We start from the raw sequence: 7,515 nt of genomic DNA, 5'->3' as shown, positions 1-7,515 counted from the left end.
GTGTAGTTTTCTGTATACAGGTCTTTTACCTCCTTGGTTAGGTTTATTCCCAGACATTTTATTTTCGTTTTTGCTATATTGAATAGGATTTTTTCTTGATTTCTGCTTCTGCTGTTTCATTGTTGGTATACAAAAATGCCTTTGATTTCTAGATATTGACTTTGTATCCCGCTGTTTTGCTAAATTCATTTATTAGTTTGAGCAGTTTTTTGGTAGAGGCTGTAGGATTTTCCATGTACACTATCATGTCATCTGCAAACAATGAGAGTTTTGTTTCCTCCTTTCTGATTTGGATGTGTTTTATTTCCTTTTCTTGTCTGATCACTGTGGCTAAAACTTCCAATACTATATTGAATAGAAGTGGTGAAAGTGGGCAACCTTGTCTTGTACCTGATCTTAATGGAAAAGCTTTTAGTTTTTTCCCATTGAGTATGATGTTGGCTGTAGGTCTTTCATATATGGCCTTTATTATATTGAGGAATTCTCCCTCTATTCCCATTTTTCTGAGTACCTTTATCATAAATGGGTGTTGTACGGTATCAAAAGCTTTTTTTGTATCTATTGATATGATCATGTGGTTTTTATCTTTGCTTTTGTTTACGTGATGTATTACATTTACTGAGTTATGAATATTGAACCGTCCTTGCATCCCTGGGATGAATCCTACTTGGTCCTGGTGTATGATCTTTTTGATATATTGTTGGATGCGATTTGCCAATATTTTATTGAGGATTTTAGCGTCTATGTTCCTCAGCAATATTGGCCTGTTGTTTTCTTTCTTTGTTATGTCTCTATCTGGCTTTGGAATTAGGATGATGCTGGCTTCATAAAAAGAGTTGAGGAGTTTTCCCTCCTTTTGGATTTTTTGGAATAGTCTGTGAAGAGTAGGGGTTAGCTCTTCCTTAAATGCTTTGTAGAATTCTCCTGTGAAACCATCTGGCCCAGGGCTTTTGTGTGATGGGAGTTTTTTCATTACTGCTTCAGTTTCATCCGCTGTTATTGGTCTGATCAGGTTTTCTGCTTCTTTTTCATTGAGTTTTGGAAGATTACATTTTTCTAGAAATTTGTCTATTTCACCTAGATTTTCAAATTTCTTGGCATACAGCTCTGCATAGTAATTCCTTACAATCCCTTCTATTTCTGTGGTATCAGTTGTAATCTCTCCTCTTTCATTTCTGATTGTGTTTATTTGTGTCCTCTCTTGTCTTTTCTTAATGAGCCTACTTAAAGGTTTGTCTATTTTGTTTATCTTTTAAAAAAACCAACTCCTGGATTCATTGATCCTTAGAATTGTGCTTTTAGTCTCTATGTCACTTAATTCTGCTCTGATCTTGGTTATTTCCTTCCTTCTACTTGCTCTGGGCTGCTTCTGTTGTTGTTCCTTGAGTTCTTGAAGGTGTCAGGTTAGGTTGTTTGTTTGAAATGTTTCTATCTTCTTTAGGTAAGCCTGTATTGCTATGAACTTCCCTCTCTGGACTGCCTTCATCGTGTCCCATAAGTTTTGGGTTGTTGTGAGTTCATTTTCATTTGTTTCCAGAAACTTTTTGATTTCTTCCCTAATTTCAATCTTGACCCATTCGTTGTTTAATAGCATACCATTCAGTCTCCATGATTTAGGGTGTTTTGGGGTTTTTTCTTTGGGGTTGGTTTCTAATTTCAGTCTCTTGTGGTCAGAGAAAATGCTTGGTATGATTTCAATTTTCTTGAATTTGTTGAGGCTCATTTTGTGTGCTATCATGTGGTCTATCTTTGAAAATGTTCCATGTGCATTTGAAAAGAATGTGTATTTAGCTTCTTTGGGATGAAGGGCTCTATATATATCAGTCAAGTCCATTTCATCTAGGGTGTTGTTTAATGTCGCAATATCTTTGTTGATATTTTGTTTGGAAGATCTGTCCATTTTTGACAGTGGGGTGTTAAAATCCCCTACTGCAATTATGTTGCTGTCAATATCTTTCTTGATGTCCTCTAAGATTTTCATTATATATTTGGGTGCTCCTATGTTGAGTGCATATATATTTATAATGTTAATGTCTTCTTGGTGGATTCTTCCCTTGAGTAGTATGAAGTGACTTTCTGGGTCTCTCTTTATGACCTTTTATTTGAAATCTATTTTGTCTGATATGAGAATTGCTACCCCGGCTTTTTTTTTCTTGTCTGTTTGCTTGGAAAATTTGTTTCCATCCTTTCACTTTTAATCTGTGATGGTCTTTTGTCCTGAGGTGGGTCTCTTGTAGGCAGCATATGTGTGGGTCATGCTTTCTTATCCATTCAGCTATTCTATGCCTTTTGATTGGAGCATTTAATTCATTTACGTTTAAGGTTATTATTGAAAGGTACTTATTCATTGCCATTTTTGTACCTGAGTTCCTCTCTGTCTCTCTCTTTTCCTTCCTTTCCTTAAAGCAGTGTTTTTCATATTTCTTGTAGAGCTGGTTTGGTGGGAGCATGTTCTTTTAGACTTCTTTTGTCTTGGAAGCTCTTTATTTGGCCTTCTATCTTGATTGAGAGCCTTGCTGGGTAAAGTAGCCTTGGTTGTAGGCCTCTGGTTCTCATTACTTGGATTATTTCTTGCCATTCTCTTCTGCTTGAAGTGTTTCCATTGAGAAGTCAGTAGCCAGTCTTATTGGGGCTCCCTTGTATGTTACTTTCTTTTTTTCCCCTTGCTGCCTTTAAGATTCTCTCTTTGTCTTGGAGTTTTGCCATTTTAATGATGCTGTGTCTTGAAGTGGGCCTCTTTGGGTTCCTCCTGATTGGGACTCTCTGTGATTCCTGGATTCATGTGACTTTTTCTCTCATCAAATTAGGGAAATTTTCCATCATTACTCTTCTAATAGGTTTTCTATCCCTTCTTCTTCTTCTTCTCCTTCTCCTTTTGGTATTGCTATTATTCGGATATTATTATGTTTCATATTGTCCTGCATTTCTCTTAATCCGTCTTCACTCTTTCTGATCCTCTTTTCCTTTTCTTGCTCTTTCTGGGAGATTCTTTCTACTTTGTCCCCCAAGTCACTGATCCGATCTTCTGCCTCATCGATCCTGCTTTTCATTCCTTCTACTGTGCTCCTCAGTTCAGAAATTGTATTCTACATTTCCTCTTGGCCTTTGCTGATAGTTTCTATTTCCTTTTTCATGTTGATATAGTTTGTGGTGAGTTCATTGTAACTCCCCTGTAGTTTCTGGTAGTTCATTGTGAGCTCTTTGAATTTCCTGATAACCAGTGTTTTGAATTCAATATCTGATAGTTGGCTTGCCTCTATTTCATCTAACATTCTTTCTGAGGCTTCCACCTTTTCTTTCATTTGGGGATTGTTTCTTTGTCTTCTCATTGTTTGTGAGACTCTTCTTGTTAGCCTCAGCTTCTTAAATTGATCTGTTCTTGTTCACTGGGTTTATGGTGTGAACTTCTGTGGTAGAATACCTGTGAAATTCAGTGGTGCAGTCTCCTGTAGGTATCTTGATGTTCTCTGTTTCCACCTACTTTTTTCTTCTTGTGTGTGTGATCATTTGGAGGGGGAGGCAGAATGGTTTATGACAGCAGTACTTTATGATATTTACAGTCACAGCCTATAGAGAAGAGATAGAAGATCTTTAGGCTATATATAGTGTTAACTGTGATCTTCAACCCAACTTGCCACTTTTAAGAAAGGATGGACCAAAGATAAATCTCTTGTTGGAGAAAGAAGGCTTGTGAATTGCATCTAGAAAGCAGTGAGATTGCCGGTGGTCAGATTTTGAGGTAAGGTGAGAGTAAAGAGTAGTGAATAGGTGTAGTGTGTGAGCAAGTAGAGTTAATCACTACAGTAATAGAATTCAGGAACTTTTAAAGTGGGCTAAGACCTGAGAGGTGTGTTGTAAAGTATTTACAGTGGTATAGAAAGCAACAAAGAAACAAACAAACATTAAAAAAAAAGAAAAAAGGGCAGGAGAAGGGAGGAAAAACTGATAAGTTTGGGATGAAAGAAAGAAGGACTAAAACCGGAAAAAAGAAAGGAGAGGAAGAAAGTATTGAGCGATAAAGCAATAATAAAATTTAAAACATATATGATTACTGAAAAAAAAAGTTAAAAAAACCCCAACACCCTCCCTTGTTGGTTTCAAACTGTCCAATCCGGTGTTTCTGGCTTCAGCAGGACCTCTCTGTGGGCTGGGTTTTAGGTGCAGGTGCACACTCACATGCCAGCCAGGCTACCAGACTGGGGTGTGGGCAGCCGCCCATTGATAGGCTGCCTGGGTCCCACGGGATCTGGTATGGTCCTTCCCAGTCCTGTGGCTGGGTGAGAAGCAAGGCAAGCTGCCTTTGCAGGAGAACACCTCAGTCTGCTTTCCAATAAAAAGCTCTCCAGAAAGACTGCTTCTCAGCCCAGCCCAATCCCCAACCCAACCGGTTAGGACAATGCTCCTCGCAAATCTCCCGGCCTGGCAGGCTGGCGACCACAGGGATCGCAACTGAACATGGCCCCCTGTCCTTGCCACCCTCCCTGCAAACCTAGGCAGACAGGTCTCTGCCCTGTGCTGCCCAGCTCTGCCTAGATGGGGAAGGAGGGAGCCAGCTCTCTTCCAAGGGCCCTGCAGCCGGCCCAAGGCTCTGCCTGGTGCCTGGCTCCTGATGAGTCCTCCGTGGCAGGTGCCCCCTATGCTGGCTGCAGACGGAAGCCTCTGGATCCTGACTGACCGACTAGGGCGGCAGCAGCGGCTCTGAGGCTTTTAGGTGCTGGTTGGGGGCTGCCGGCCGTGGCTGCTTTTGTCTTTACTCATGACCCTGAGACCCCACTGACCTGTAGCTTTCTGGTCCATCACTATCTCTGGTCTCTTATTTTCATAAATGCTGGGGAATTGTTGGTTGGGGAATTGATTGCGCTGTTCCTCAGTAGATCTGCCAGGATTTTCTCCCAGGGGTAGGAAAACTGGAATCGCTCCACCCTACTCCGCTTCCATTTTCCCAGAACTCATATTACCTTTTATGTATTATATGATTAAACTTGTTAAATACTTCTCAAGTTGTGTATCCACATACATGAGGGATGTTGGTTGTTTCCCTTCCTGTTTGTCTTTGTCTGGTTTTGGTATTAGAGTAATGCTGTTCTCGTAAGATGAAATGGGCGGTATTCCCTCCTCTTCGGGTTCCTGAAAGAGTTTGTGTAGAATGGGTACCATGTTTCAAATGTTCCGTAGGATATGCCAGTGAAGTCATCTGAGCCTGGAGGTGGTAATTGTTTTTGTGGGGATGTTTTAATTATGAATTCAATTTATTTAATATATACATGGCAATTGAGGTTATCTATTTCTTCTTGAATAATCTTTCATAGTTTGTGTCTGTTAAGGTGTTTGTCTCTTTCATCTAAATGATCAAACTTATTAGCATAAAGCTATTATAAAGTTACCCTACTTCCTTGTTAATATCTATAGAATGAATGTATAATGATATCACTTCTCTGGCTCATGATTTTGATAATTTGTGAGTTCTCTCTTTACCCATTGATCAGTCAGTCTGGCTAGAGGTTTATCAATTTTATCGATCTTTTTAAAGGAGAAGCTTTTGGTTTTATTAATTTCTCTGTTTATTTCTATTTCCTATTTTATTGATCTCTGCTCTGGTTTTTATTATTTCTTATTTAGTGGAAACAGGTAATTGATTTCCTCCTTTTCTAGTAGTATAGCTGTTTAATGTTATTCATTTCTTTCTAAGTATTGCTTTAGTGGCAACCTATAAATTTTGATGTGTTTTTAATCTTATCCTGTTCAAATATTCATGGCAACTTTATATGTAATAGCTAATTTCCATTTTGATTTTTCTCTGACCCATGAGTGAGTTAGAAGCATATTAATTATTTCCCAGACTTCTAAGTATTTTTCAGATAATTTTCTGTTATTGATTTCTAATTTAATTTCATTATATGACTTGAATTCCTTAAAATTTACTGTGACTTGTTTCATGGACCGGAATATGCTCTGTCTTAAAAAACGTCCCATGTTTCCCTCTGACCAGAACACGTGGTTTGGGTTGGTGTGTTCTCTAAATGCCGATTAGGTCAAGTTGTTAGACAGTTTTGATAGAGTTGTCTGTCTCCTTCCTGGGTTTCAGTCTACTTGCTCTGTTGAATTACTGGGTAATTTCAGTAAGGGTACTCAGACCTCTGACTATAATTGTGCATTTATCTGTTTCTCCTCTCAGGTCTGTCAGTTTTTGCTTCATGCATTTTGAAGTTCTGTTCCCAAGTGCATAGACACATTGAATTGTTATGTTCTCTGAATGAATCTACCCCTCAATTATTTGGAAGTGACTTTCTTTATTGCTGGTAATATTATTTGCCCTAGAATATATTTGGTATGATATCAATAACCACTCCAGGTTTCTTTGATTCATATTTGCATGATATATTTTTTATCTACCCTTTTGCTTTTAAGCCATCTATGTCTTTATATTGTAAAAGGTTTCTTGCAGGCAGCAGATAGGTCTTATTTTTTTTTAATCCAGTCTGACAATTTCTGTCTTTTAATTGGGGACCCAGATTATTTATACTTAATGTGATTATTGACACAGTCAGATATAAATCTACTTTCTTACTGTTAAAAAATTTTTTTTCCTCCCATTATTTGTTCCTCTTTTCCTCTTTATTTGTGCCTTTTTTGGCATTAATTATTTTTAAAGACCTATTTCTTAGTTTATAAGCCATAACTCTTTGTTTTGCTACTTTAGAAGTTGCTTGAGGGGGTTGTATTTTAGATCTTTAATTTATACAGTCTGCCTTCAAGTGAGCTCCTGTCACTTCATGTACCATGCAACTCACAACAGTGCACCTTCGTTTTCCTCTCCCAGACTTTGTGCGATGTTGTCCTAGATTTTACCATTCCTCATTATAAGCTCCACAGTTGTTTTTGTTTGAAAACTCAATTATCTTTTAAAACAATTTAGATAGTAAGAACACGCCCTTTCTTGTGCCCTTTTAAGGTTGATGCAGTGCCTTAGGAGGCTAACACAGAAGGGTAAATAAAGTCAGTCTCCATAAAACCCGAGACCAGATGATAAAACTCCTCTTTGGATCTTGTCTGGAGTCACAGCTGAGGAAAAAATAGTAATAACAATATCTCATCTATTTATTCACACAATCACCATTTCGAGGGCTCTTTATTCTTTTGTATGGATTGTATTTTTCCATTTGCTGTTATTCCTCCTCTGCCCGAGGACTTCCTTTATTTAACATGTCTCATAGGGCAGGTCTGTTGATGGTAACTCCTTTCAAGTTTTCTATGTCTGAAAAAGTCTTTATTTCATCTTCATTTTTGAAAAGCTGTTTTTGCTGAAATTAAATTCTAGATTGATCATCTAAACTTATTGATCTACTATTGCCTTGCTTACATTTCTTTTGATGAGGAATCTGCTGCCACCCTTATTTCTGCTTCTGCGCATATAATGTTTCTGTTTTGGGGGGTTGCTTTTCAGACTTTTCTTTTTATGTTTTGGGTATTTGATTCTGATCTGCCTCAGTGTAGTTTCCTTATTTTTGTGCCTGG

At 38.1% G+C, this 7,515-nt stretch overlaps 1 non-coding gene across 1 annotated transcript; it reads left to right on the top strand.

Annotated features, from left to right (window-relative positions):
- The first annotated feature begins 6,939 nt into the window (after positions 1-6,939).
- LOC118986230 (small nucleolar RNA SNORA26) lies at positions 6,940-7,064 on the top strand. Its single transcript, XR_005066331.1, has one exon. It is a non-coding gene; the product is annotated as a small nucleolar RNA SNORA26 (small nucleolar RNA).
- Positions 7,065-7,515: the final 451 nt, after the last annotated feature.

This window comes from Sturnira hondurensis, unplaced genomic scaffold, assembly GCF_014824575.4.
Source record: "Sturnira hondurensis isolate 20B ecotype Veracruz unplaced genomic scaffold, ASM1482457v3 Scaffold0004152, whole genome shotgun sequence".
NCBI classification, from domain to species: Eukaryota; Metazoa; Chordata; class Mammalia; order Chiroptera; family Phyllostomidae; genus Sturnira; species Sturnira hondurensis.
This window is presented reverse-complemented; position numbering and strand designations above follow the sequence as displayed.